The sequence below is a fragment of the Lissotriton helveticus genome, chromosome 10, assembly GCF_964261635.1.
Source record: "Lissotriton helveticus chromosome 10, aLisHel1.1, whole genome shotgun sequence".
In the NCBI taxonomy this organism is placed as follows: domain Eukaryota; kingdom Metazoa; phylum Chordata; class Amphibia; order Caudata; family Salamandridae; genus Lissotriton; species Lissotriton helveticus.
The window spans coordinates 265,435,011-265,462,075 of record NC_136071.1 but is presented as its reverse complement, the minus strand read 5'-3'; the positions used below and the strand labels follow the sequence as shown (position 1 = coordinate 265,462,075).

The following is a 27,065-nucleotide window of genomic DNA, read 5'->3' as shown; positions in this document are numbered from 1 at the left end:
GAATCTTTGTCTCAAACCCGTCCGATATTGACCTCGTAGGTGGAAGAGGTGGTTAGTACTTTTAACGCATGGGTGGAACATGGGTCTGCTGCCTCTATTAATACAGGTTGTATCCGCAGGATGCGGTCCACCCCCTGTAAACCATGGTTTTCCCACCCCCTACGGGAATTGAAACTGGGATGCAAGAAACTCGAACGGGTGTGGAGACAATCAATCAATCAATCAATCAAGACATTTATAGAGCGCACTACTGACCTGTAGGGTCTCAAGGCGCTAGGGGGGGGGGGCGTTACTGCTCGAACAGCCAGGTCTTGAGCTTCTTCCTGAAGGAGAGGTGGTATTGGGTCAGGCGCAGGTCGGGAGGGAGGGAGTTCCAGGTCTTGGCGGCCAGGTAGGAGAAGGACCTTCCTCCTGTTGTCGCTCTTCGGATGCGGGGGACGGCGGCGAGGGCGTGGCTGGTTGAACGGAGGTGGCGCTTGGGAGCGTAGAAGTTGATTCGGTTGTTGAGGTAGCTCGGGCCTTGATCGTGTAGGGCTTTGTGTGCGTGGGTGAGGAGGCGGAAGGTGATTCTTTTGTTGACGGGGAGCCAGTGCAGGTCTCTCAGATGTCCGGAGATGTGGCTGTTTCGTGGGATGTCGAGGATGAGTCTGGCTGAGGCGTTCTGGATCCGCTGGAGTCTCTTCTGGAGCTTGGCGGTGGTTCCGGCGTAGAGGGCGTTGCCGTAGTCCAGTCGGCTGGTGACGAGGGCCTGGGTGACCGTCTTCCTGGTTTCGGTGGGGATCCACCAGAAGATCTTCCGTAGCATGCGCAGGATGTTGAAGCATGACGAGGAGACGGCGTTGACTTGTCTGGTCATGGAGAGGGAGGAGTCCAGGATGAAGCCCAGGTTGCGTGCGTGGTCCATCGGTTTGGGTGCGGTGCCCAGGGCGGGGGGCCACCAGGAGTCGTCCCAGGCGGAGGGCGAGGAGCCCAGGATGAGGACCTCCGTCTTGTCTGAGTTCAGTTTCAGGCGGCTGGTCGTCATCCACTCGGCTACCTCTTTCATCCCTTCGTGCAGGTTGGCTCTGGCGGCGGCGGGGTCGTTGGTCAGGGAGAGGATCAGCTGGGTGTCGTCGGCGTAGGAGATGATGTTGAGGTTGTGTTGGCGTGCGATGGCCGCGAGGGGGCTCATGTAGACGTTGAAGAGGGTGGGACTCAGCGAGGATCCTTGAGGGACGCCGCAGATGACTTCGGAGGCCTCTGACTTGTACGGTGGTAGGTGGACTCTCTGTGTTCTTCCGTCGAGGAAGGAGGTGATCCATTCCAGTGCCTTCTCCTGGATTCCGACGTTGCCGAGGCGCTGCACTAGGGTGCGGTGGCAGACAGTGTCGAATGCCGTGGAGAGGTCCAGGAGGATGAGGGCCGCTGTTTCTCCGTTGTCCATCAGGGCTCGGATGTCATCGGTGGCAGCGATGAGGGCGGGCTCGGTGCTGTGGTTGGCTCGGAAGCCAGACTGTGAGGGGTCGAGGGATCCATTCGTCTCGAGGAAGGCGGCCAGCTGTTTGTTGACGGTCTTTTCGATGACTTTGGCCGGGAACGGGAGGAGCGAGATGGGACGGTAATTCTTGAGTTCGGTGGGGTCCGCTGTAGGTTTCTTGAGTAGAGCGCTGAGTTCGGCGTGCTTCCAGCTCTCAGGGAAGGTGGCGGTGTCGAAGGAGGTGTTGATAATGTCCCGCAGGTGGGGTGCGATGACAGCGTCGGCCTTGTTGAAGACGTGGTGAGGGCAGGGGTCGGTCGGAGATCCGGAGTGGACGGAGTTCATTGTGCGGACGGTGTCTTCGGTGCTGATCGGAGTCCAGGCGCGGAGGGTGGTGGTGGGTGGCGTTGCTGCGGTCGTGGCGTGCGTCGGTTGGATGCTGAAGCTGTTGTGTATGTCCGCGATCTTGTTGTGGAAGTAGGAGGCGAGGGAGTTGCAGAGGTCTTGCGATGGGGTGATGTCGTTGTTTCCGGCGTTGGGGTTGGAGAGCTGATCCACTTCGTGAGGTTGTCGGCGGCCTGGCTGGGGTTCGCTGAGCCGGCAGGAGGGTGCTGGCTCAGGGAAGCGGTGAGCTGGTCGGCTGTGATCTTGTTCCAGCTTCTTCGGGCAACCTGTTGCTGGTGGTGGTGGATCGTCGTTCTTTTGAAGGTGAAGTGGACATAGCTGTGGTCCGTCCAGTGGAGTCCTGTGGCGTGGCTGAAGGCGATGTCTTTGCTGGATGAGAAGACGGCGTCGAGTGTGTGTCCGGCGAGGTGGGTGGGGGTGGACACCAGCTGCTTGAGTCCGAGGTTGGCGAGGTTGTCGAGCAGGGTGATGGTGTTTCGGTCGCTGTTGTTCTCCAGGTGGAAGTTGAGGTCCCCCAGGAGGATGTAGTCGGCGGAGGGGAGGGCATGCGGGCTGATGAAGTCGGCGATGTCCTCGCTGAATTGTGTGCGTGGTCGCGGGGGTCGGTAGATCAGGGTGCCTCTGAGGGTGGTCTTCGGGTCGGTGTGGATCTGGAAGTGCAGGTATTCGGCGGTGGTTAGGGTGTCGTCGGTGTTGGTCGTGATGCGGATGGTGTCCCTGTGGATGATGGCGATGCCTCCTCCCATCTGGTTGGCGGTGCGGTCCCTCCGGGTGATCTTGTAGCCCTCTGGGATGGCGATGTCGGGCGCTGAGGAGGCGTTCATCCAGGTCTCCGTGAGGAAGGCGATGTCAGGGGCAGTGGTGTCGAGGAGGTTCCAGAGTTCGATGGCGTGTCTGTGGACGGAGCGGGTGTTGAGCAGGATGCACTTGAGGTGGTTGCTGCTGGTGTTCGGCTTGGCGGGTGCTGGTGCAGGGTAGGTCCGGATGCAGGTGAACTTGCAGGTGTGGCAGCTGAAGGGTCCGTGGGTGTGCTTCGGGGTGGCTCGGTGACATCCCGGGATGCCGCCGGTGTTGAGTGCGATGAGTTCGGTGGTGTTGTAGGTCAGTCGGGTCGTCTTCTGTCGGTGGGGGCCAGGGGTCCTGGCGCTGGGCGCGGTCCAGGCGCGGACGGGCGCAGACGGGCTTACCTTTGGCGCGCCTTCGGCGCACAATCGGCGCGCCCGCTGCGCGTGACCGCTGCGCGTTCGCACGGTCGCCATATATGGCGAAGTGCGAGGGGGGGCGGAGCAGCTGGGAGGCAGGAGCGGGGAGGGTACAGAAGGAAAAAGGGGCGGGGTTAGCGGTGGTGGCGGGAAGCGGGGAGGGAAAAGACGATGGGAAACTACAAGGCAGGAAACAGAAAGCAAATGTACAATACTATAAAAACAATTACAACAATAAAACAAAACAGGGGCACAGGGCAAGAAGCGGCGCCCAGGAGCCTGCAGGACAGGCGAGCACGGACCACGCTGCTCGCAGGCAGGGGGCGTGGTCCGCGGCGGCAGCTGGGCAGCGAGGCAGTCAGGCGGGGAGGCACACGCAGCAGCTGGTGGCCGTGCGGCGCGGGGGTGTCCTAGACTAGGTCACACTCACCTGCGTCGCACGGTCGCCATATATGGCCAAGTGCGAGGGGGGGCGGAGCAGCTGGGAGGCGGGAGCGGGGAGGGTACAGAAGGAAAAAGGGGCGGGGTTAGCGGTGGTGGCGGGAAGCGGGGAGGGAAAAGACGATGGGAAACTACAAGGCAGGAAACAGAAAGCAAATGTACAATACTATAAAAACAATTACAACAATAAAACAAAACAGGGGCACAGGGCAAGAAGCGGCGCCCAGGAGCCTGCAGAACAGGCGAGCACGGACCACGCTGCTCGCAGGCAGGGGGCGTGGTCCGCGGCGGCAGCCGGGCAGCGAGGCAGTCAGGCGGGGAGGCACACGCAGCAGCTGGTGGCCGTGCGGCGCGGGGGTGTCCTAGACTAGGTCACACTCACCTGCGTCGCACGGTCGCCATATATGGCCAAGTGCGAGGGGGGGCGGAGCAGCTGGGAGGCGGGAGCGGGGAGGGTACAGAAGGAAAAAGGGGCGGGGTTAGCGGTGGTGGCGGGAAGCGGGGAGGGAAAAGACGATGGGAAACTACAAGGCAGGAAACAGAAAGCAAATGTACAATACTATAAAAACAATTACAACAATAAAACAAAACAGGGGCACAGGGCAAGAAGCGGCGCCCAGGAGACTGCAGGACAGGCGAGCACGGACCACGCTGCTCGCAGGCAGGGGGCGTGGTCCGCGGCGGCAGCCGGGCAGCGAGGCAGTCAGGCGGGGAGGCACACGCAGCAGCTGGTGGCCGTGCGGCGCGGGGGTGTCCTAGACTAAGCCTACTTGCCCGAGGCAAAGAGTGATTTGCGTGCGGCTCAAAAAGACTATTATGCTGCTATTAGAACTGCCAAGAGCAGCTACTATGAAGGACGAATTGATAAAGCAAATAACAACCGCAAGGAAATCTTTTCATTTGTTAAAAGCTTTCTATCTCCATGTGCGGCGCAGCCTCTGCTGCCTTCATCCGATCACTGGTGCGAAGAGCTCTCCCTTTTCTTCACAGACAAAATTGCCAAGATCCAAGAGGACTTGCGCGTCGTCTGTGACGGTTTTTTGTCCTCCTCAGCACTACCCCCCTTCCCTGTGCCGAAGCCAGCTGAGCAGTTTGCCAGCTTTTCTCCATCTACTGAGTCTGACATTACTACAGTCCTTGCAGCCTTGAAGTCGGGGTCTCCTTCTGACCCTTGCCCAGCCAGGGTCCTTGGGGGGGTAGCTGAAACAGTAGGCAAAGAGGTTACCCAGATTGTTAATCTCTCCTTTGCCTCTGCAACTGTCCCGCTCTGCTGGAAGCAAGCCAAATTGCTGCCGCTGCTAAAAAAGACGGGGCTGGATCCGGCTGTGCCTTCCAACTACCGGCCCATTTCACTACTGCCAGCCTTGGCAAAGGTTTGTGAAAAGATTGTTTTTAGACAGTTGGACAATTTTATTGAATCATCTCAGGCTCTGCATCCAGCTCAGTCGGGGTTTCGGGCTGCCTACAGCACTGAAACAGCGCTAGTCGAGATGTCAGAGGCCATTCGGGAGTGCCTTGATGGAGGTGGCAGAGCGGTTCTGATTTTACTGGACCTCTCTGCCGCCTTCGACACGGTGCCCCATACTCTACTTCTCACTAGACTAGCCGCTGTTGGCATCTCTGGCCCTGCACTTGACTGGCTGACGTCATTCCTGGACAACAGGACGCAACATGTCTGGATGCCTCCACACGCCTCTCAACCTAAGAAACTCACTACAGGAGTTCCTCAGGGGTCTACTCTGAGCCCCCTACTTTTTAATGTTTATTGAACTCCTCTGATTTATCTGGCGGAACATCTGGGGGCCAAAATAATGGCCTAAGCCGACGATACCCAACTTTTGGATACGTCGGCGGTCCAACTCTGCCTCTCATCGGTCTTCCCCTGGTTAGCACTTCCCCAGCTCAAGTGTAATGAGGACAAGTCCGAGGTTCTTTTTTATGGCTCCTTTCCTGAAAAATTCAGTGACCTCTTATGGCCTCGCGATCTGCCATGTCCTAAATCCATGGGTGGCCCAGCAAAAAACCTGGGGGTCTGGTTTGGGAATGACCTTAAGTTCGAGGACCATATTAAAAAACTTACGGGGGTTTGTTTTGCCACTCTCAAAGCCTTACGCAGGTTTTTCCCCTCCTTCCGAGAGAAGCTAAAGAGTCGGTGTCGCGTGCTTTAATACTCTCCAGGCTTGACTACGTGAACGCTCTGTTTAGCGGCCTACCTGCCTACCTGATCCAACGTCTCCAGGTCATCCAAAACGCGGCCGCTAGACTTCTGTTCAAATTGCCCAGGAGAGTTAGCGTCCGTCCCTTCCTCCGTAGCCTCCACTGGCTCCCGGTTGCCCACCGGATTATGTTTAAAACACTTGTTCTTTCTTTCCGTGCGCTCCACCAGATTGGTCCTGCCTACCTGAGGAAAAGGTTCGGCTTGTATATTCCGAATCGCTGCCTCCGCTCGGCCAATCAGCGTCAAATGATTGTGCCTAGATTCAAGTACTCCCGACTAGGTGGCCAGTCCATTTCGGTCAGAGCCTCTATGGCTTGGAACGCTCTCCCTTTCCATCTTAGGGCTGCTCCGACCATTACGGCCTTTAAGAAAGGGCTGAAGACCCATCTGTTCAGTACTACTTTGTAAGTTCCAACTCTTTCTCGCCTTCTGCTCTACCTTCCGCGCCAGGATACTTTTTTAGTAATAGAGCGCGTTATAAAAGCGTTTATATCATATCATATCATGAAGATTTGTGTGGGAGGCTACATGTCTTGGTATCAGAAGGAATGTATTTTTTCCACCTATGTTACGAAGTGCATTAATTAAAAATTGGAGCATTGAAGCCTCTATGCTGCTGTCTAGAAAGTAGCCCAATGCGTGCTCTGCTAGGAGTTTGTTATCTGCAGCAAATATTGTTATTTGTTATGGATGTGTGAACTTAAAACTTCACATGAAAAGTCATGGTAAGATTGGAATCTTTGTCATCTGTGAGGGTTGGCGAATAGTACCAACTTTGCCCTACTTCACATGAATTGGAATATTCCTTCAACACCAGGGATGCCCTGGAGTCGTTTTCTCCACTCAAGAAGGTGTGAGAGAAGACTGCAGGGAATTGGCTGCATTTTCTTGTTACCTCTTGGGGTTGCCCATGGCCATTTGTGCTATGTCAGACACATAGCATACATTGCATTCTATTAAGTCTTCCACTCACAGTCCTTGTGTATGAGTGTATCTCCTAACAGACCTCTTATTCATAGCTAAAACAATTCAGTGCTCCTTTGCTGCAAAATATTGGTGCATAAAGTTGTGAAGTTGCAATCTTTGCAGTTGTGCATTAACATATTTAAAGCCCTTTGTATAGTGTTTAGGGCGCTACATGCAATAGGCCCCGCCTCCATCCAATCTAAATTTGCTTGGTACACCCCAGATAGGCAGCTCCGCTCTTCTGAAGCCAAGCTGGCAGTGGTTCCACGATTTAAAAGGATCAGATCCGGTGGCAGATCCTTTGACGTGGCAGCTGCCAAGCTCTGGAACACGCTTCCAGCAGAAATTAGACACATCTCTGAATTTCTGCCTTTCAGGAAAAGAATTAAAACCTGGCTTTTCCCCACGTCAACTGGCCACTAAACTCCGTACTCGATGCTTCTGACTTTTCCCCGCCCTCTCAGTTTCAGTCAGCGCCAGGATGCCTGTCATGGTGACAGTGCGCTTAACAAATGCTTTAAATAAATTAAATAATAATATTTTTAAACATAATTTGTTTCTCGAAGTGCAACACTAGTAACTATATTCCATAAAAAGGGCAAATAAATTGGAATCTTTGTGACCGTGGCAACATGTTCCCATGACACAGAGGGCCTTTACCATCATTTCCCCACACGCTTGAAGTCCTGTCCTTTAGCAAGTGACTTAAGGTGGGCCGGGGAGGGAAACATCCTTTACCACGCGGATTTTACTCCGCAAGGCTTTAACAACACGTCCATTACAACGCAAGTCGTAACCACGACTTGCGCTGGAGGGCGCTAGAGGATTAAGAATAGTATATTTACTATTCCAACACCTTCCCTAGTGTCCACGGGGACCGGTGTTAGAATAGTAAATCATACTATTCTCAATCCGCGCCCCCAACGCAAGTCGTGGTAACGACTTGCGTTGTAAGGGACGCGTTGTTAAAGCACGCGTTGTGACGGTACGCGTCGTACCATCATACATCCGGCTGGGGAATCGACAGTGCCTGTCTGCTCTCTCAATACATCAGTAGTACTGCCCTAAAAGTTGTATATTTAAGCAGTCGTGTAATGCCTAGTTACTTACCGGCAATATTCATCACTCCGAGTCCATGCATACTTGATTTTTCCTTCCTAATCAAGATGGCCCCCACACAAAGGGGTATAAACACATCCCTTCCTGTTTTCTTTTTTCTGCAGCAAATTGCCTTCTGGCTACAGGTATGTGTTTTTCATTTATTTTGTTTTAAAACCTGCTTTAGTAGTTTTCTGTTGTTTTTCGTGGTCACGCTCGTATGCGGGGCAAGTGAAACCACAGGCGTCTGTGGCTTGCTTGTCAGCCTGAAATGGGGATGTTTGACCCTTTTTTTTTAACAAAAATTGGATATTTAGGTCTCATTTTCTCCGACACTTCATTTTGTTACTGAGATGCTAGGAAAGTGTGCGAAGCACACTGTGCAGCTGTTTTGGTGGGGTCTGATTGAGATTGGCATGCGCATGGCATCTGCCTGCTCTCAAAATGGTGCCTTTGTTGTGACTGGGAGGTGCATCTTGGTTCTTCTACCTGTCTTTGACAGGGAGGCAGCATGCTCATGAACAGCATTACCCTATTTCCCGCCGGCTGCCTGCTTCTAAAATTGCACCATCACTATTGCTAGGCGGCACATCTTCCTGTCTTTTTGCAACGGGTGGGAAGCACACTGTGGGCAGCGTTGCCCTGGTTCCAGCTTGCTTCCTCAGGAAGTTTTTCTGTGGTGATCTGGTTTCTGTCCTTGCAGTTCCCTCGCTGTACCATGCCTTCAGTTGCTGCTTTGGACATTTTGGCAGGGGTCCCTTGCTGTCTTTGCTCTGTGCTTTCCACTTTCTTGAAGTATTGGACTGCTGCCTCTGCATGATGTATTCGGCTGAGGGTCTTCCACAGGTGGCAGGGCCATTGTCTGCAGTTGCTGTGGCCCATGTTCTCCAGGCTGCTTCTGTGGTGGCTGCACTTCAGGGCTAATGTTTTGTTCCCTTCATGGAGGAGGGTGATAAGGTACTTATGGGCCATTAGTGCTGGCCCTGATTTGTCCTAGTTTGGATTTTACAATTTTTGAAGTTGTATTTGCACTGCTTGCTCTTGCGGTTGCTCTGTCTAATCCATTTGTTGGATTTCATCATACGCTGCCTCCTCTACTGGGCGATTACGGGCCAGCTCTGTGGAAAGCTGACTTGCTCTTGGAGCACTCCTGGTACTGGGGTTACTGCTCCTTCCCTGGGCATGGGAGCGGTGATATCGGCCTGCACATTGCTACGGCTTTGGAAGGTCACAATAGATCTCCCTTGTGCAGGATCTTGTTGACACGTCATTGTTTTTCTTCCTGTTTGACAGTGTAGCACACGGTGAGTGTAGCCCCCTGTCTGTTGCCGCGCTACATGGGGACCCGTCATAAGTGCACTGGGTATGCCCAGACGTGAGTCCCAGGCTCACTGAGCCACTTGATTCAAGCTAGCTTAGCTGATGAGGTGTAATCTCTAAAAAAGAGAGAGGGGTCCAATTCACCAAAGTGACAGGACACCAATTTGACACTAGGTCTAAAACAAGCTCCCTTTGGGTTACCTCAATAGCAAACCAAATTACTACAATTCAACATGCAACATTCAACTATCAGCGAAATAATATTACAGTAGCCAAATATCCAAAATGAAAATATTTATTAAATTGGTTTAAAAACTTTCTTCTTTTTGATATTTTGATAATCAATAAAATACGTATAAAATACAATATTCACACGAATATGCAACATTAAAATCACATATATAAAATACATTTTTGTGCAAATCAATCAGTGCAATTTCAGAAACAACCATAAACAATTTTTCCACAATAGATTTAATGAGCCTTTTCACATGTTCCATTACAGTTCATATGATTTGTAAACACTTTTATTACAAAGTAGACCAAGAAGCAACATGTTTTGGACGCATACACAGGTCCAACCTCCTTCTTCAGGCTTTAATACTTATTTCTCCCAACAATTGTATCTATGTAGAGATATATAAAACAGTCAAAATATTAAAAAACTTAGTTTTTATCATTATTAAAAAAAGAAAATTCACATTTATCTCTAAGTGGCAACCACATAGAAATTCCATTAAATAGAGAAAACAAACTGGGGTGAATATTTGATTTGTTCTTCATTCAAACCATCATTTGTGTGTTTTTTTCTTTCTTGCCCTAAGTGCGCCAGGTATGCCCAGACGTGGGTCACAGGCTCACTGTACCACTGGATTCAAGCTAGCCTGGCAGGTGAAGGGTAATACCCCGAAACCAGTCCCTAGCCTAGATGCTGGTTTCTGGTCCAGGGAGGACCTGGCTTGGCAGTTCTGGCAGGACTGTTCCCATGAGAAGCAGGGTCAAGACTGATTTGCATATAGCTGGGTCTAAACTGGGGTGGCATGATGGGCAAAAGAACAATGGATTTAACCCAGATCTCTTGACCAGGGGTGAATGTCTAATTTGTTCTTCATTCCATCCGTCATATGTGGTTTTTATGGTTCTATGGGGAAGCAGGCCCGCCAGAATATTTGATGTGTGTTATGCTTTCTCCTTTGTGAACATGGTGGAGAGCTTCTATATGTTGCCATGCTGTAGTTCACTCAAGAGGTGCAGGGGGCCTAATCCTGTGGTGCCTTTTCCCAGAGGTTTTGCTGGAGGTACTGCTCCTCACTTATTCTGGAACTGCTGCAGATAATGTTTAAAGCAGAAGGGGATTTTGTTTTTGCAGCTACAGAGAAAGCTCCATCCCCTTTAGTTTCTAAGGCTTCATGTTAGGTTGCTCCAGATTGCAGTCTGTGGATAAGGTATTAGGGGTGGATTCATTTGGACTCCAATATGTTGGGGTCTACTGGCCCTTATTTCTAGTTTTTGTTTACCAGGTGGACTCCGGTACCTTTTTTCTGCAGTACAGGTAGTAGGGTCCTGATTCTCTGCTCACTTATTTAGCTATTGTGGTCTCTTTTGTTGAGAGTGGGCAGAAATTGATGAGACTGGTTTCATCAGTTTCTGTCTACAATGTATCAGCTGGAGACTTTTGCAGTTGACTTTCCCTCTTTAGTGTGGGTTGACTCTCTGCTGGCAGGTTTCGCTTCAAGCGGTTCTATTAGGCTACCATCATTTCTTCTGTGTAGATTTTCCTTGGGTGTTTGTTCCTGCTTTTCCTGGTCCAGTTGGCGTCGGGTGTGTCCTGTCCTGTTTTGGTCATGTGCCATTCCGGTTGGTGTTCCTCCAGCTGATTCTGCCTCTCTTCTGGAAGGTGGATCCCTGTCCTCTATTGTTTTTGTGGTTGCCTCTATCCATGTATTGGTTCATACTTCTCACCAGAAGTTCCTCTATTTTGCTGTCCTGGGGTTCCACTACCAATTCCGGGTACTACACTTCGGGCTGGCATCCACTCCCAGGGTGTCTTCCACGCTCTGGCTCCTTTGGTGGGCATTTTACATTTGAGGGTGTGCACATCTTCCCTTCTCTAGCTGACTGTCTGGTTGCCTCCTGTTCTATTTTCAAGCCCAGTTGGAGGTTGTCAGAGTGACCACGTTGTTGCTGGGGTACGGCTTCTTGGCCAACTGGGGGTAGTCCCTGGTCCAGTCATCCTAAGATCTCCTCTTCATAGGGGTCCACTTCGGGATGGGCTTAGGGTTGATCTTGGTGTCTGTTGAGCATTGCGTTCCTCTCCACTCCCATTTGCCCCTCGGCATTTGCGGGAACATGGTGCTGCCATCAGTGGCCCTTTTTTCCTTAGGGATGCCTGTTTCCATTGTTTCATCTCCTCCTATGGCTTTGGTAGGTACCCATTGTCTCAAGTGTGAACGTTTTTGGTTCTGGTGACTCCTCAGTTCCACTGGGATCCCCAGTGGTGATTGGACCCCCTCTTTTTGTCCAGTGGTTGTTCGTTGTTTCCTCTTCGAGGCTTGGTTCTCACAACTGATGCCTGTGGGATGGATGTGGTGTCTCTCTGGGGAATCCCGCTGCTCTGGGGAAATGGAATCAGATGGTGTTGCTGCCGTCTTCCAATTGGGATAGGTTGGTGGCTGTTCTGATGGCCTTTGAATTTCCGTCCACTGTTGTTGCACTCTGCAGAGTGTATTCTGGCAGACAACCAGTTTATCTGCTTCTATGTGCATTGGTGGGCGGTATGTACCCCTCCTGTTTCTCTTTTTTCCAGAGGTTTGGCCTATGGATCATTTCACATCTCCTGGCTCACTGCAGTCTATCTTCCAGGGAGAGTTTTGGGGCTGCTAATTTCCTGAGTCAGTTTGTTCTCTGTGACATTGGGATTTGGATCTGGAGTGTTTTGGTTCTTTCTTATTCAGTTAGGTCTCTCTTGGATGCATTTGTTTGTGTTGGAGGTGCATTGCCTCCTTCCCTGTTTCTGCAAACTGGCCCCATCCTCAGGAGCTTGGACAATGATTACTCTGGCTGTTCCATGGCCCTGGGGTCTACTTTCTTGTATTATACCCATTCCTCTTCTCCATTGGGTGGTTCAGATGGTAGAACAGGGCCTGTCAGTGATTCTGTGGCTGGCCCGGGTTTGGTAAAGGCACCCTTGGTCCCTTGTCAACTCCTTCTGTTGGTGCGGCTACATTGAGTTTTACCACTTCCTCCGTCAGCGTGACATCGGCTGCTTCTTCCTCTGGACATGCTTTACAGGTTGGGGCTTGCAGTCTTGTGCTTGTTTGGCAGACCCTCTAGGTACAGGGTGTTTGTTGGTTATTGCAGACCTGATCCCACAGCCCCGATGGTTGTCTACCCTTGAGACTTATGGCTGTCCTTTGGTGGTCGTTTTCCATCTGGTGTCCTGATGGGGTTTGTCAGCTTCTTCTTGTGATCCTAAAGCAGTGTTGGAGTTCCTTAGGGGCAGTTTTCTGCTGGATTTGTCTCTGTCTGCCCCCCCATAGCCAGCGGGCGGCTGTTCTAGCTTTCTGGGGGCAGGTGGTCTGTCTGGGCTGCAGTCCTGCTTTTTCAGGCATCTGGTTGTTCTCTCCCCTGTGCCTTGTTGGTTTTGCCACTGGTTCTGCTCGGTCTGCAGCATGCTCCATTTGAACCTTTGGAGTCAAATTACTTCTAGTTTCCTTTGGCAACGGTTGTGTTTCTGATGGCTGTTTCTCCGGGGTGAAGGTGACCTCCCCTCATTCCTTCAGTTGTTTTCCAGACAAGGTGGTTTCCTTTTTACCTTTGGATGCTGGGATCATTATGCCTCCCTTTGTTCCTCCTCCTGTGTCTGCCAATGAGGGGTGTTTACATTCTCTTGGTGTCCATCATGCACTCTCTATTTATTTGCTACGCACTGCTATGTTTCTCGGGTCGGATGCTTTGTTTGTTTCTCATAGTCTGAAGGAGAGGGGCCCCAGCCATCTCTCTCTCTCTCTACTTTGTCCTGTTGTTTTTGGTTGACTTTTCACATTTTGTTTCTTTCGCTGGCCTACCTGTTCGGGCATTTTACCCTGGGAGGAATGTTGGGGTTGTTTCTGCCTTTTAGTTAGCTTTTTCCAGGGGCTTTCATTCACGACATTTGCTTTGCTACCCATTGGGGTTTGCCTTGCCCTTTCATGACCTATTTCAGTTTGCACTTGGGGGAGACGTGTTTTCTAATTTTGTGTCTGCTGTTTTGTGTTCTGTAGGTCCTCTAGCAGTGTCATGTGTTTTGGTCATTGCATTTCATACGCTAGTTTTCGCTTCTCTTGTGCTGTGTTTTGTCAAAATCAGTTTTTGGCTTGGGTAACTACTCATATGTAAGTTTGTTACTTCAGGAAGTCTTTCCCAGGAAATGATGTATTTGTACCCCGTTGCATGGGGGCCATCTTGGATTGGCAAGGAAAAGTTACGTTTCATAATTAGGTTCTGCATGAATGAAGAGAAACTCATATGTATAGACTGTGACAAGGAAGACATGGATTCAGAGTAATAAATATTACCGGTAAGTAACTGAGCATTCTAGGACTACTGAAATATATAAGTTTTAGGGCAGTACTATTAGTGTATTGGGAGAACAGCCAAGCACTGTCGATTCCCAGCCCACCATAAGTACCTTGCTAAAGGACAGCACTTCAAGTGTGTGGGGAAAGGACCGTAAAGGCCCTCTGTGTCATGGGAACATGTTCCAACGATCACAGAGATTCCAATTTATTTGCTTTCTTTTATTGAATTTAGTTACTAGCTTTGCACTTCGATAAACAAATGAAATTTAAAAATATCTTAACGTGCAACTGCAAAATTGCAACTTCACAACTGTGTGCACCAATATTTTGCAGCAAAGGAGCCCTGAATTGTTTTAGCTATGAATAAGAGGTTTGTTAGGTGGTTTTGGCTATTTAGTTGCATGCTGCATAACTTTTCTAAAAAGTGGGTCTGCCTTCCTAGTAACCTGCCTTGATCATGGGTGTGGGTATGAAGGATGGGGATCTGTGTAAAAAGGTGACCATTCTAGTACATTTGACTATGTATGTTTGCCTTTAAGAGATGGAAGAGATGTAAAGTAATTTCTATGTAAATGAATGTCTAGTCAGGTTCAATAATGGTCATTCGAGGTTGAAAAAACCTATTTATTTTGGATTTTGGTGTGGAGTACTCAATAGCTTCTCAACCTTTCAGTTTTGCATGAGGGATCAATAAGCTGCAGAGATTTATGTTCTATAAATGTATTCAGAAGCCGAAAAATTGTGTGATTCAAATGTTCAGTAATGTGAATCAAATCCTATTTTATGGTCTGAGGCCGGTGAAATGTGCATATACCCACTAGACTATAATAACTGCTTCTTGGACTTAATGTTGTAGCATAGAAGTGCAAGTACTGAGTGTTTATTTGTATTTTTATGATTGAAAAGCAGTGAAAGCTCAACGTCTCTAGTGCAAACGTCCTCTCATTTTACAGCTTGCATTCCCTTTCCATGTATATGTATTATTAAATATAACTCATAGGTATTGATAATTTCCACTGTGTATGATAGAAAAGCATATTCTCTTACCAATAGGCTCTAGAAACTTCAGTCCCCTCCAACAATAACTAGGTTAGGTAAGTTTGTTTCTAGTATCACAGTCTTTGTTTCTTCTATCACTAAATCCACATTATCATCTTCAGATTGGAAAATGAACCCTTGGTAAACAAGTCTGGGGTATATTACCAAGCTATAGCAATAATTATCGCTAAGCTTCGTTAGCGGGCATTTAATTATCACCGCGCTCCGACGATTTTTATCGCTTAGGAGTCTTGATATTATCAAGGTTTATCTCCTAAGCGATAAAAATCGGCCAAATGCATGAATATTGCTGAAAAGTCAGCGATATTCATGCATTAGCGAGCAAATGCTCTTAGCCATGTTATCCACCTACCATTGGATAACATGGCTAAGAACTGCTCTGGGCAGGCGTTAGCTTTTGGAGATAATCGCGCTTAGCGCGATTATTTCCAAAAGTTGGTAATAGGGGATAGCGATGTTAGCGACTGTTTCCAGTCGCTAACATCATGGCACGCCCACTCTGCATGTCATTAGCGATAATCATCGCTGACATGCAGAGTGGGCCCCTAAATGCCCGCTATCGCCTATTAGCTGTCGCTAACTGGTGTTAGCGACAGCTAGGGAATAGGGCGATAAAATTATCGACGCTTTAGCGGGAATTTTCCCCGCTAAAGCGGCGATATTGCCCTTGGTAGTAGGCCCCTCTATTCGTTGACAGTGACAGCACTTCATGTACATTCAGGAAGTCTCGCCATGGTGCCTTGGCATTTGCCTTTCTGGCAACAAGAGCATGGAACTTTGTTACTGTGGAGATGAAGCGCTTATTAAATTACCTGAACGTCAGGAAGAAAGTAAAGACAATGGCTTTTCAAGCTGTCAATGTAATCCTCTGGGTGGGTTTAACAGTGTGTAGTTTTTAGTGCCAATACACCTTTTGGCAATTGTAAATACTAATATTAACAATCAGCATCATAATAATCATGCCAATAATCATATTAATGATAATAATCACCATAATCATAACAACAATGATAATAATAGTAACAATAATAGTAATAGCAATGTTAAGAAAATGAAGAACAAGAACAAGTAGAAGAAGAATCATAAATGAGTGATGGACTGTGATGGTCAAACTCTTTTTGAACTACAGGGAGGAAAACATAAAAGTGTGTCAACTCATATTTTTAATCCACTATGATGCTTAAAGTGCCCTTTTACTTGAACTCTATATGAAAGCACGAGTTATTCACATTTAGGGGCTGCCAATTCTAAAAGCCACATTGTCTCCAGTTGGGGCCTCATTAGCCACGCCTAGGAATTACTGATAGGTTCAGTGATACTTTTAGTGGCCCCTTTGTGATCTAAAGGGTCTGAGAAGCAACCATGCTCTGTTATGTTGCCCCCCACTGAAACCATGGAACTGCAATGGGAATGCAGGAATCGGATCTAGAAATATAGATTCCCCTGATAATTTTTCATTCTTCAGGTAATTCACTGCATTCAGCAGCATTTCTCATTATTTCAGTGGTCAATATAGTCAAAGCAACATTCTTTCCATATGATACAACACATGCAATAAAAAAGGGTATACTATAATTGTACTCTTATAATCTATGTCCTCAGGCAGCATGGTACAATTACTGTAGGAGTAGGTACAAGACTGCTCAGATAGAAGGGAATTAAGCATGAAGTTTACTGAAAGTGTTTACTTTGTAAACATGAAACAAATATCTCAATTTAAGGTTTGTGCTAAACAGTGAAGATTCATCTCTTTATGGCCAGTCATTGGGATTATAATGTATCTTCATCTTGATACCGATTATCACATCTCAGTAGAGTAAATGCCCATTTGTGCGCTTCTATTCTTTATCAATTTTTTAAAAAGCCAGTAGTTTTTCCATAAAAAAAAAGACATTGGGGGGCGTGGCTAAGCGCCCGAGCTGAATGGCGGTGCGGGAGTGAAGCTCCGTCCGTGCCGGGGCTGACAGGCGGACCGCGCTCAGCATTTTTCACCGCGGATACAGCGGCAGCCATGAGACAGGGCCAGGCGTCCAGCGAGCGGACTTTTGTTCCGTATTGAAGCCCCTATAGGCGCAAAATCTCCTTTTCGTCCCGGTCGCGGCTCTGAAGCGGCCGCGACCGCCATTTTGTCTAACACCGCGGAGCTGCGCACCGGCGCTTCAAGTCTGCCTTCCAATCCTATGCAGCCTCCAGGTTTCTCCACATCTTCTCTCCTGCTATGAGGACAGCTGTGAATCAATTCAGGTGACTTTTCTTTGCTTTCTGGACCTACCAATGGAATAAATTTGGCTCTTTGCATTCTCCTCAGAGCGAGACGCCATTTTGTAATGCGCTTTCCTCATTGGCATTATTCTTGCGCTTTCTACTAGGAGTTTCCTTTCTCCTTTGATAGTTTTAATATTTTCCTTGCTCCTCAATCTACATTGACTCCTTTTTGGGCTTCCGCTTTCTTTTTGGACACTTTTTGCCTGTTTCGCCCATTCTTTGCATGCTCAGACTCTGGGAGTGCGTCTTCTAAGATCCTTCGCACGCACGTCTGCATGGCGAATCTTACTGGGAAGACCCCCAAGCGCAATTACATCAAAAATTCAAAACTATTCTCAGCGTTGGCTCATTTAGAAGCTTCCACATCCATTGACGCTTGTGACTCAATGTCTACAATGGAGATTAGAGCATTACGCCCATACATGGAAGAGACTAATGCCAAGTTGCAAACGCTCACTGACAATTGGTCTCAGATGGACGCCAGGATCTCCAATGTGGAAAAATCTGTCTCAACTCTTCGAGAGTCAGCCATCAAAATTCCCCACATGGATGCGCAGCTGTCCTCTCTCCAGAAGCAGGTGGAAGACCTTGAAAATAGGAATAGACGCAATAATCTTCGTCTTTACGGCCTGAAAGAGGGAAGCGAGGGGAATGATCCCATCACCTTCTTCAAATCCTTCTTGCCCAAGCTCCTGCATCTACCTGAAGACACCACGCTCAACATTCAGCGTGCCCACAGGTTGGGCCGACTCCCTTCTTCTCTTTCTCCAAATACGAAACCCAGGGGAGTCATAATGTACTTTCTGGAATACACGGATCTTTTGAAGGTCCTCCTGGCGGCTAAAGCTTCTCCACGCTTAATTTGGTCTGACTCCACCCTTTTCTTCGCCCAAGATTACGCCAAGGCCACAGCAAGTCGACGTAAAGCCTTCCTAGACATGAGAGCGGAACTTCGATCTATTGGAGCAAGATATGGCTTATTCCATCCTTGTCTATTCAAGGTTACCCACAACAACAAGACCACGACCTACGAAGATCCAGTGCGCCTTCGCAGTTTCCTCAACTCCTGTGGTCCTGGCAACATGGAATTCTCCAGCTCCGGTTCTTCCTCATCATTTCCTCCGTGACTTTCTTGCACTGTTGTCCTTGGATTTTCTGATGCTCTGTTACCTTGTTTATCTTTGTTCTTCTCGTTCTATTGATTGTTCTCCCTCGACCTGGTTCATGATTAATCTTTTTTGATGGAGACCCTGTTTTGTTGTCTCTTACATTTTATGACATGTTTGTCTCATATTTATTGTTGTCTCTGTGATATTTCTTCTCATCTAACTGTGCTGTTTTCCCTCTCTTTGCAGATCCCTGTTTTAGCGCCCCGTCATGTCTCCCTGGCTGGACGTTTCGTCGCCCCGTTTCCGCCCTTCGTTGGTTGGCCTTACCCCCCCATCTCATCTCGTCTCCGTTTTCATCCCTTTCGTCTTCTCTTCAGATTTTGTACCCTCACTTCTTCACCCTTGTAAGTATCTGGCCATTTTTCCCTCTCTCGTTATTAGTTTTCTCATCACTGTTGGTCGGTTTGGTTTACCTGCATCTGCCCTTTACATGTTCTTTTTCCGTGTTCTTTCCCTTTTTTTATTCTTTCGATCTTTTTCGTATCTTTCTTCTTGTCTTGTTCACAATGCATTTTCTATATCCTTTCCTTTGTTTCTTCTCTTTGAGGCTTTCTTCTTTTTTATCTTCTTTTTTTCATCTCTCTTCTTTTTTGAGGCTTTCTTAAGTCCCTTCTTTCCCTCTCCACCTGCTAATTATTCTTAATGTCAGTACGCGTTGTTTCCTGGAACGTTAAAGGTTTACATTCACCCATTAAGAGGCAAAAAATCCTTTCTCATCTAGCTAAGTTGAATGTTGATGTCGCCTTCCTGCAAGAAACCCATTTATCTGATATTGAGGCTGCTAAACTTCAAAGGGGTTGGGTTGGAAAGGTTTTCTCAGCTCCTGGTGATGGCAAGAGAAATGAGGTTGCTTTGTTACTCCGAAAGACTTTCTCCCATTCTGTGGTGCATTTTGAATCTGACCCCGATGGTAGATGGTTAGTTGTCAAATTGTCCTCAAAGGGTGTACCTATTTCCCTACTTAATGTTTATGCCCCCACAGGTGGGAACCCTATTTTTTGGAATGCACTTGCCTCTCGTATTACTGAATGTATTGATGATAATTTTATTTTAGCTGGTGATTGCAACATGCCATTGGATCCCTTTTTGGATCGACACTCCAAATCTTTTTTTACTCCTAACAAGTCCCATAAGTTATTCACACACGCCATCTCTCAACATAAACTAGTCGATGCATGGCGCATTTGTAACCCAACCAGTAAGGAATTCACATTCTATTCCCCGGTTCACCACTCTCAATCCCGTATTGATTATATTTTTCTTTCTCACCATGTTTCCCAATCCCTCACCCATGCTGAAATTGGTCCCATTGTTTTTTCTGATCATGCCCCAGTTCTCATTCAGATTGATCTTTTACCCAAATCCACCGGTCCTAAAAGATGGCGCTTCAATAACGCCCTCCTTCTAGATCCCAAATTCTCTGCCTCCTTTATTGAGTTCACCACTGAATTTTTTGCCATCAATGATACCCCCTCCCTAGCCACTCATACTACTTGGGACGCTTACAAAGCGGCGGCCAGAGATTTCATCATCAGACATGTTGCCGCTAAGCGCAAGCTTGCCCGTCAACGTACCGCCGATCTGCTATCTCAGATCAAAGCTTTAGAACACTCCTTTTATACCTCACACACCCAGAACAGCTTAACAGCTCTTGTGACTGCAAAAATTAATTATAACAAACAGTCTACTGAAGATGCATCGTTGTATTTATTAAAATCTAGTTCTAAATTTTATGGGGGGAAAAATAAGGCGGGGAAAGTTCTTGCAAATTATCTGAAAGTTAAACAAAACAAATTGTATATTGAGTCTGTTTTTGATGCTAATTCTGTTTTGCAACATAAAGATACTGCTATCTTGGAGGAATTTTCTCGTTTCTATTCTACACTTTATTCTTCTGAAACTCAACCCTCTGCTCAATCTATTTCCACCTTCTTTACGAGCATTCAACCCCCTCCCAACTTTCCTGTTGACTTGACATCCCTTGAAACTCCCCTCACCATTCCAGAATTACAGACTGCACTTCATTCTCTAAAAAAAGACAAGGCCCCTGGTCCGGATGGTTTCACGGTCGAATTTTACCAGCACTTTGCCCAGATTTTATTACCCAAGCTACATCACCTTCTTGACTCCTTCAAAACTTGTGGTGCCTCCTCGGGTACCTTCTCTGACGCTTATATATGCATTATACCGAAGGAAGGGAAGGACCCTCAACATTGCAAGAATTACAGACCGATATCACTTGTCAACATTGATTATAAATTATATGCCAAGTCTTTAGCCATCAGATTGGATCCTTTTCTTCCGGATCTCCTAGGCCCTGAACAGTCAGGATTTGTTAAGGGATGCTTTATCTCAGATAACACCAGACTCCTTTTTAATGTTTTATCTAAATCGTCCCGATTTAATGATTCCTTGGCTGCAATCGCCTTAGACGCCGAGAAGGCATTTGATAGGGTTGAATGGCCTTTTCTATTCTCCGCATTAAAATGGTTTGGGTTCGGTCCTTACTTTATTTCCCTCATCTCCTTCCTCTATACCAACCCCAGAGCAGCAGTTTGTGCTAATGGCCTGATCTCCTCCTTTTTTAACCTTGGTAGAGGCGTCAGGCAAGGTTGCCCTCTTTCCCCTTTTCTTTTTAACCTTGCCCTAGAACCCTTTCTGTCCAAGATACGTCAAAATCCAAATATCCACGGTTTTTCTCTATCTCATTCACAAGTCAAATTGGCTGCCTACGCTGACGACATTTTACTATTCATTTCGAACCCATCTGTTTCTGTCCCAGCTTTCCTTACCGAAGTAAACACTTATTCTCAGCTCTCCGGTTATAAATTGAACAACGATAAATGCGAAATTCTTCCCCTCACTAAATTCACCTTTAAACCGGACTTTGTAATGTCCAATTTCAAATGGAGTCCGACCCACATAAAATATCTCGGTTTGTGCATCACCCCTTCTATTCCAGACACCATCTCATCATGCCTTACTAAATGTATCCAAAAATTATCTGACCTTACATCCAGATGGCACCCGCTTTATCTCTCTTGGTGGGGCCGCCTCGACACCATAAAGATGATGTTAACCCCAATTGTTCTCTACACCATTTCTAATATCCCTATTTCCATCCCTGCCAAATTCTTTGCAAAAATCAATACCACTTTATCTTCCTTTTTATGGTCTGGCAAGACACCGCGTATGTCTTTATCACGATTACGCCTTCCCAAATCGGAGGGCGGGGTTAACTTCCCACATTTCCCTGCTTATCATAAAGCTTTTCTCCTGAAACAAGCTTCTATTTGGCTTAAAGATCCTACTGAGCCTCTTCCCCTCTGGGCTGAACTCGAACGCCTTTCTCTCTCCCCCTTCTCTTTTGCTGAATATCTTTCCTTTTCCCGTAAACCCCAATTCTTATCCTCTCCCATTCACAAATATACTGCGAAATTACTTCTGGCTTCCACTCCAGATCCTCCCTCTTCCACTACTGACCTTCTTACCACCACTATCTGGCATAACAATAGCATTCTCATCAACTTAAAACCTTTTTACTGGAAAACCTGGAGGCAGCGCGGTTTGATCTGGGTTTCCCAATTATTCACGGGATCTGCCTTTACAACTTTTTCTGATCTTCGCCGTACCTTCTCCCTCCCATCCTCCTTTATTCATAAATACACCTTACTCAAAACTGCGGTTCTGTCTGCATTTGACTCCCTCCCCCACTCTTCTCCAGCTAACATTGCTCCTACCGCACTCTCTTCTCTGCATTCTCAATTGCGCTCTGTTCCTTCAGCATCCTCCATCTACCATTCTTTCCATCATCCCTCCTCGCCTCGGCCAAAAACTATAGTGGAAGAGCAATGGGAAAATGATTTAGCCGTCTCTTGGCCCACCTCCTTGTGGGATAAAATATGGACCAAGCTTCGCAAATCCTCTAGAGCTGCTTCTCTTACTCAAACACTTTTCTTCCTTTATAATCGTCTCCTTTACACACCAGCTATCCTTCACAAACGATTCCCTTTGGTCCCGGACATCTGTTGGTCCTGCTCTACCCCCAATGCAACGCTTTTTCATATGCTCTTTCTCTGTCCTCTCACACACGCATTTTGGTTTATGGTATGGAACCAAATTAACTCTATTTTCCACACTTCTATCCCCTTTTCTCTCCCTGATCTCTTCCTTGGCTCAATCTCTTCCTCCTGGTCCGCAGTTGACATGAATGTTCATATAATCGATTTATTATTAGCTGTTGCGTTTCAACAGATTACTGTGAATTGGAAAGACTCAAAGGGCATTACTTTCAAAGCTTGGTGGTTTAATGTATGTTATAATCATAGATTGGACACTGCCTTTGTTTCTCCCACTAACTTGGCCCCGAAGAGACATGCGCTATGGCTTCCTGTCACCCTCTATCTTGATGTTTGTGCCAAGCGTACCTCTCAACTGTCCCCATCTCAGCAAGAAGTTTCGAAACCCCCCTGAGTTACCTTTCGTTCCTTCTTTTTTCTCCAGTATTTATTTCTTTGCGAATATATGCATTACTTCCCATGTTATTATGCCTCTTCTGATGTACATTTTCCGTTTATAGCCTCATTCCCTTCTCATTTCCTTTTTCTTCTCTTTCTTCCTTTTCCCCTCTCGCATTTTGTACCCCTTGATATTTATTGTACCATTTTACTCCATTATATTTATTGATGATACTGTTTACCTTTCATTTTTGTAATACCAAATTTGTTTCTCCTAATAAAATTTTTATTTGAACTTAAAAAAAAAAAGACATTGGTGAATGGTAACACTTTTACGTTTTTCATTTGAAAATTACTTTAGAAAACATATTGTGACATATACTTGTTTGAAGTGTTATTTTATCAACTTGTAATTCATGACTTTACCCCACCGTGTGCTCAATTGATTGCAAGTGGAATCTATTGTACTGGCACATTAAACAATTAAAACAGTTTTGGACCAAAGTTTTGCATCGTTTTTAAAATGGGCAAATCCTCGGCTTTAAGACCATTATTGTACGCTATGAGAAATAATCGGTCCTGGACCCAAATACTAGAGCAAAACGGATCAGTAGAACTTTTAAATTTACACTCGCCGAAAGGTCAACAGCAAGTAATCAGTACACATGAAACATCATTAGTTAGCAACCTGAAATGGAAAGGAGAACAAGAACACACCTGTATGTAATTTTAGTTCAAAGGTTTTTACTTAGTTCTTCATCAATACATCCACATTGGGAAAAGACATTACCACATGTCATCCATGGATGTATGACGTTACAACGCATACTTCTACAACGCATGCCATTACAACGAATTTTTTACAACGCAAAAACTTTTACAACGCATACCATTACAACGCATGCTTTTACAACGCAAGTACCTTTACAACGCATACCATTACAACGTAAGTATTGGTAAGTATATATTATTTTTTTGTTTTAAATTAATTGAAATTAATGTAATTTAATTTAATTAATTTAATTTTTTTTTACCCTGTACCCCAAAAACCCCAAAATGACCCTGAACCCTAAAAATACCCCTGTACCCCAAAAACCCAAAACTGTCCCTGAACCCTAAAAATACCCCTGTACCCCAAAAACCCAAAACTGACCCTGAACCCTAAAAATACCCCTGTACCCCAAAAACTGAAAACTGACCCTGAACCCTAAAAATACCCCTTTACCCAAAAACTGAAAACTGACCCTAAACCCTAAAAATACCCCTTTACTCAAAAACTGAAAACTGACCCTGAACCCTAAAAATACCCCTTTACCCAAAAACTGAAAACTGACCCTGTACCCTAAAAATACCCCTTTACCCAAAAACTGAAAACTGACCCTGAACCCTAAAAATACCCCTTTACCCAAAAACTGAAAACTGACCCTGAACCCTAAAAATACCCCTTTACCCAAAAACTGAAAACTGACCCTGAACCCTAAAAATACCCCTTTACCCAAAAACTGAAAACTGACCCTGTACCCTAAAAATACCCCTTTACCCAAAAACTAAAAACTGACCCTAAACCCTAAAAATACCCCTTAAAAAACCCCAAACATATATAATTTTAAATATAATTATATACTTACCAATACTTACGTTGTAATGGTATGCGTTGTAAAGGTACTTGCGTTGTAAAAACATGCGTTGTAATGGTATGCGTTGTAAAAGTTTTTGCGTTGTAAAAGTTTCGTTGTAATGGTAGTGCGTTGTAAAAGTTGCGTTGTAAAGGTTGTTTCCCGTCATCCATAATGTAAAATAGGATGCTAGAAGAAAAAAGGGTATAAGCGAGGATAGGAGTGCTCGTGTAATTTTGAAAAATCAGAAAGAAAAAGGAAAGTTGTAGATCAATTATCTATTCAATGTTGGTACTAGGTCTTGATTTAGAACACCCCACAGTACGGTCAAACCTGTCCATATTCACTTCCAGTAAATAATTTAAACATTCTTTTTTTATGTGCAGAAAATGCACCATCAGCCATCAGGCACATGGGGCAAGGAAGTATATTAAGGTACAGGTTCTTGATGGAGGTAGGCGTCGACGTTTCGACACAAATTATGCAAAGAGGGTGGCTTTAGTACTCCGCTCATGGGTCTTCATCAGGATAAGGGGAAAGGGGCAACCTAATGCTGGCGTCGAGGTCGGGCTGACCAGATAACGATTTCAATAGGTAAATAGTCCGCAACAGCAGGTCGTGAAGACTCAACCAGTCAGAGTGCAGCCTCACAATGACTTTAATTTAGCGTTGAGTATTCCCAATTTAACCTAGAGGAGTTAATCCATTTTCTTCAATCACAGTACGCTACTCGAGGAAAATAACCGCTTCCTGGGTGATAAGAGTTTCTAAGACCATTATTGAACATATTCTAATATCCATCAACCGATTTATTTCGATGATATGACGATTTCATATTCTCTGAGTTTGTTTGTACACTTTCTTAGTTTAGTAGCAGGGCGAGGTATCTTCAAAGATTGAGAACCATTTCATGCTGTTCCCATAGTTATTTATGTTCTGAGTGCATTTCACCTTAGGTCTAAAAGTTTCAGGGTCAAATCAGGACATGAGTTGGATTAGTAAAGATAGCTTTTGATGGCTGTTCATGGAAAAACTAGAGGTCTTTTATTAAACTTAAGAAAGGAGGCAAGCACACAAATTGCCTTCTGCTCGAGAGTATTTCCTAATCATATAGTTATACCAGTAAGAGGGAAAAAAAGACTTCATAAAGATCTCAATGGCTTTAAAGACTACCTTGAGTTCAATCCTCAGGATCATACCAGGAAGTAAAATCTAGCTTTCTAGGATCATTATAAAATATTTTATGTTTTTTCAACCACTGGAAGCGTCTAAGGGATTTGAAAGTAGGCTGCAGTCAACGATATTTCAGAAACGTGTTCCTTTTGATTAGATGTCAAAAAATCACATACACGTCTAACTGTCCGAACACAACAACATTGACAGAAACAAACCCTACAAATCAAGTTGAAGTCTTTGTAGTTATCCCACTTTAGTTTTGCCATTTTCCTTTCTTCAACATGTACCTTATCACTAAGTGAATATAGGTCATGAATTGTTAAATAGGGAAAAAAGTCCTTTATTCACTAGGAATTCCTCTTCTGCACAGCAGTGTAAGTGAGTTGCAGGTGGCCGAATGGGGCAGAATGTCATTCTGTAATCATCCAAGAGTTCTCCCGAAGCCAGGATACACACTGTTTAGCCGCAGCAGGGCATACCTTCAGGTGTACACCTTACATAAATACATTATTGGCTGATAGTTGGGTCTGAGGGTCCAAAGTCATGTCTAGTCTTTTGTTCTCACCAAAACTGATGCAAAGAGGCTTTTCATATTCAAATATAAACTTTCATCCTTATTTGACTAAAAGAACAGGTTTTAACACGTAAATGCTTTGGATCATGAACTTGTAGATACAAAGGGGGTGATTTATATATAGAGGCGGATGGCCCGCCGTTACGCCATGGGGACACAGTGTATTACTCCATTCCCATTAGGGAGAGACTGCCTGCCTAATTTATAAATGACCGTCAAGCAGGTGGTAATTTATGAAATCATTAGCACAAAAAGCGTCATGGTGGTCAGTGTCTAAAATTTTACTTTTTGCTACAGGGCTGCGTCAGCAGGATGCAGCCCGTAGCACAAAGTAAGGGGCATATTTATCATTTAGTTGTGTGACCTGGGAATACATCAAAATGCTCCACCTCCCCCGGTGAGGCATAACAAGGAGAAATATCTTTGCACCACAGTGGGATGGTGCCTGAGTTGGCGCAAGGCAGCACATTGTGCTTCAGGAAAGGACAGGAATACACCGTATAATGTTAAATACGGTGGAAACCTGCCCTTTTCCTTTCAGGCGGTGGAACAAGGCGGCTGGTTACTCTGCACTGCGTGAACGCTTGATAAAAGTGCCCTAGAAAATTCTGATTGTAAAGAAAAAGTATAATGCTCCTCTCACCATGGAATTCTTCTCCCATTGTGGGGGGAGCATTATCACGTTTTACTGTTCCTGGCAGCCGGGCTTTACCTGGCTGCAAGGAATAGTAAAAAATGACTGCATGTCTGCCTTTCTAAATTAGGCAGGCATACAGGTAGCCATTGCTTCAAAGGCCCTTACTCCCCAGAGCTGTTGGAGAAGTTTGGCCACAGTGGAGACAGAGTAGTTTCACCTGTGGCCAAACTGAAGCTCTGCCTACGTTTAAATCGGGAGGGCGGACCATCATGATGGCGGTATGCATACCCATCACCATTACAATGGAGTATACATAACGCCAATATATAAATCACCGCCATAGAAATGAATTTATAAAACAAATACTAATACTACACTGATGAAAGTTCTCCTATGAATGGGTACAAATGTACTACCTTTTGGAATTCTCAAACATTAGCAGTAGCA

At 46.2% G+C, this 27,065-nt stretch overlaps 1 long non-coding RNA gene across 2 annotated transcripts in view; it reads left to right on the top strand.

Moving 5' to 3' along the window:
- Positions 1 to 27,065, top strand: part of LOC144785153 (uncharacterized) — a 169,590-nt gene that overhangs the window by 101,054 nt on the left and 41,471 nt on the right. For both annotated transcript variants that reach the window (XR_013601785.1, XR_013601784.1), the window contains one exon: positions 18,345 to 18,502. This is a non-coding gene — a long non-coding RNA (uncharacterized LOC144785153). The remainder of the gene's footprint in view (positions 1 to 18,344; positions 18,503 to 27,065) is intronic.